The following is a 3,691-nucleotide window of genomic DNA, read 5'->3' as shown; positions in this document are numbered from 1 at the left end:
GGGAGACAAGAGTTCAGAGACCTGGTCTGTAACAGCCTTGTGTTTGGAGTCCCAGGCTTTAGCCACCCAGGCTGCAAAGGCTCAGGCCTGGGAAACCCATGCTTGTGAGGCTCAGGCCAGGGCCAGCCAACCCAAGCAAATTTATGTCATGGAGGTGGCTACTGCCTCAGTCCTGAAACAAAAACCCACAGATGAAAAGGTGAAGGTGACAAAGAAGAGAGTGCAGTCCTCCTTACCTGCCTACTCTGTTCCAGCAAGTCTGAGGACGTCCTGGCCTAGGTAGTTTCTTCATAATCTGCATCTTCATGCTGTTCTTGATAGGGGTTCCTCTGCTCTTCTGTAGAGAAAAATATAACTTTAACATGTGCAATTTGCTTCTGTACCAATGCTTGCTAAAAATGGGAAAACATAACTAATGCCATTTTAAGTACATCAGCCATCCTAAGTAAAGCAGCTTCTAAAGGGTCATGTAGAGGCCAAGCATAGTCAAGGAGGCGGGCCCAGGCACGCTAGATAAGCTAGATTCCAGGAAGGGAGTAACCACCGAAAATACACCCAGTTCCAGGAAGAACTGACCAGTCCCTTATCTAGAGGCCACCTGGTCTGATCACAAGGAAGATAAATGATTAGGCAATACATTATTCCTTGTCAGTGTGCTAGCCCGCTAAAAGCCACCAATAAATTTAAAGGTCACCTCAGATGACTAATAAGCAATATACAACTCATTCTGTTGCCAAAGTCTGTCTAAAAAATAGTATAAAAAATGCTTGTGTTAAGTGCTCGGAGCCGCTCTTGTCTAGGAGACTGAGCGACCCCAGCATGCTGGAATAAACTCCTCTTGCTTGATTGCAATGGTCTCTGTCTCGTGGTCTTTGTGAGGTGAGCCATCCTGACGTGTGAGATTTGTGCACGGTGCACAGGTCTTACACTTCCTGGAGATGGTATAATGGCTGGATTCCTTGTCCTTCCCTTGCCTAAGTCTTTGTTTTTATCTTTGTTTTAGTTGAGTTAGCTAATATCTGCCTGCATGTAAGTATTAAGGGTTATGTTAAGGGCTAAACAGCTGAAATGCAGCTTCTGAGTTCTGTAGCTCTGTGGTTACAAGCCTGTCAGTTTTATTTTAGCTTTCCTGTGTTAGTAGCCTGGACTAAACCACATGCTTGCTAGCGATTTCTTGTGTAGCTTTAACTTGTGCTCATGGGGCCCCTTACCCAAATCTGCTAACCTAGTCTAATTTAGGTAACTCTGCCTGAATACAGACAGAGCCAATAGAAATGCTTGCTGCTTACATACCCCAAGAAAGGTATATAAGACCTAGTCCTCCCTGCATAAGGGGCTCAGGGCTTTGGAATTCTAATCTCCTTGAGTCAGCTGGCTTAATAAACCTGTGTTCTCTGTCTCTCCGAGTGACTGAGTTTCCTTTTGGCTATTCCTTCCCATAACAATGGCAGCTGTTCAGAGGATATGTCAGGGCAGCATGGGTGTATGGAAGAATATTGGACCCTGGATTAGTGGTATGGAGTACACCAGCTTCATGCCACCTCCTCCCTGGCCCTGAAGTATAATTCATCACCAGTATGGACTTGAACATTGTCAGTGCCTGACTTCTCTTCTACATGACTCTCTGCTTCCTTGTCCAGAGTCTTCTGCTGGAAGGGGCAAAATTCAGCTTTTAACATATGGTAGTTATAAAGTCAGGTGCTGAGTGTTTCTTTGGATCATGTCTGGTGGCTCTTCAGATTATAACATCAGAGAACATGGTGGCCCAGAAGGACTGGACTCAGATAGTGTCATCGAGAACCACTGGAATGAGATTTTTGATAACTTTGATGATATGAAATTAAAGGAGTCTCTTCTCTGGGGCATCTGTGCTTATAGTTTTGAGAAGCCTTCTGCTATTCAGCAGAGAGCTATTATTCCTTGTATTAAAAGGGCCAGCCTGTGGCTCAGTCAGGAGAGTGTGGTGCTGATAACACCAAGGCCACAGGTTCGGATCCTATATAGGGATGACTGGTTCACTCACTGGCTGGGTGTGGTGCTGACAACACCAAGACAAGGGTTAAGATCCCCTTACCAGTCATCTTAAAAAATAAATGAATAAATGAAGATCCAAAAGGTAATTCTGGCACTTGGAGACTGTCTGGCAAAAACTTGTCATGCCCGGATTGGTGGGACAAATGTCCAAAATGAAATGCAAAAACTGCAGGCCAAAGCACCATGTGTTGTTAGTGGTGCACCAGGGAGAGTGTTTGATATGTTCAACAGGAGGTATCTTTCTCCAACATGGATCAAAATGTTTGTTTTGGGCAAAGCAGATGAAATGTTGAGCCAAGGGTTTAAGGATCAAGTCTATGAGATTTTCCAAAAATTAAATACAAGTGTTCAGGTTGTGTTGCTTTCTGCCACAATGCAACTGATGTGTTGCAAGTGACCAAAAAATTCATGAGAGATCAAATTCAAATCCTGATGGAGATAGAAGAATTAACCCTTGAAGGAATCAAACAGTTTTGCATTAATGTTGAAAGAGAGGAATGGAAGTGGGATACACTTTGTGACTTATGTGATGCACTGACCATTATGCAGACTGTCATTTTTCTCAATACAATGCACAAGGTGAACAGGCTTACTGAGAAAATGCACACCAGGGACTTCACAGTTTCTGCTCTGCATGTTGATATGGACCAGAAGGAAAGAGAAATTATTATGAGGGAATTTCGATCAGGGTCTGTTCTGATTGCTACCGAATTGTTGGCTCATGGAATTGATGTGCAACAAATGTCTTTGGTTATAAACTATGATCTACCTACCAATTGTGAAAACTACATTCACAGAGTTGGCAGGGGTCGATTTGGAAGGAAAGGTGAGGCTATAAACTTTGTTACTGCAGAAGGTAAGAGGATTCTTCATGACTTTGACACTTTCTATAATACTACAGTGGAAGAAATACCCATGAATGTGGATGGTCTTATTTAATTCCTGGGATGAGACAGTTTTGAATGCAGGGCTAGCTGTTGCTGAATTGGTGACTATCATGTGCATGGTGCTTCTTTCTTTGGGAATATTTGAATCTTGTCTCAATACTCATAAAATACAGATTTTTTTTTTTTGTCGGTTTTTCGTGACCGGCACTCAGCCAGTGAGTGCACTGGTCAGTCCTATATAGGATCCGAACCCGCGGCGGGAGCGTCGCCGCGCTGCCAGCGCAGCACTCTACCAAGTGCGCCACGGGCTCGGCCCTAAAATACAGATTTTGATAACAAAGCGACATCAGTCATGAGCTCTTGGGAGGAAAGTCATTCATTGGCTATATCCTCTTTAGACTTAGACTGTTGGGGTGGGTATAAAAGATGAGGTCTGTAAAACCTTTCTTCCTGAGAAATTTTTTTTCTGCTTCTGTAGAAATGGTTGTATTAGATATCCTCTATCATTTAATAATATACTTGTGGACTAAAAGATATAAATTCTGTATAAAATCAGCCAATTATGTTAAACCAGCATATATGCCTTTATCATGTTTGTCATGAGCCTGAATAGAAAGGCCTTTAAAATAGATTTTTCTTTCTTTTTTTTAAAGAAAGCATTTGAATGCATTTAGCTTGGTATTGTATTTATGTAATAAAGTATTTAATTAGTGCTAAAAAATAAAATAAAATATTTATCATCATCCCAGTATTTAAAAAACCAAGCAAAC

General features: G+C 42.1%; 1 pseudogene; it reads left to right on the top strand.

Moving 5' to 3' along the window:
* The first annotated feature begins 1,720 nt into the window (after positions 1 to 1,720).
* LOC134381286 (eukaryotic initiation factor 4A-II-like) lies at positions 1,721 to 2,973 on the top strand (annotated as a pseudogene).
* The last annotated feature ends 718 nt before the right edge of the window (positions 2,974 to 3,691 follow it).

The sequence above is a fragment of the Cynocephalus volans genome, chromosome 6 (genome assembly GCF_027409185.1).
Source record: "Cynocephalus volans isolate mCynVol1 chromosome 6, mCynVol1.pri, whole genome shotgun sequence".
NCBI lineage: Eukaryota > Metazoa > Chordata > Mammalia > Dermoptera > Cynocephalidae > Cynocephalus > Cynocephalus volans.
This window is presented reverse-complemented; position numbering and strand designations above follow the sequence as displayed.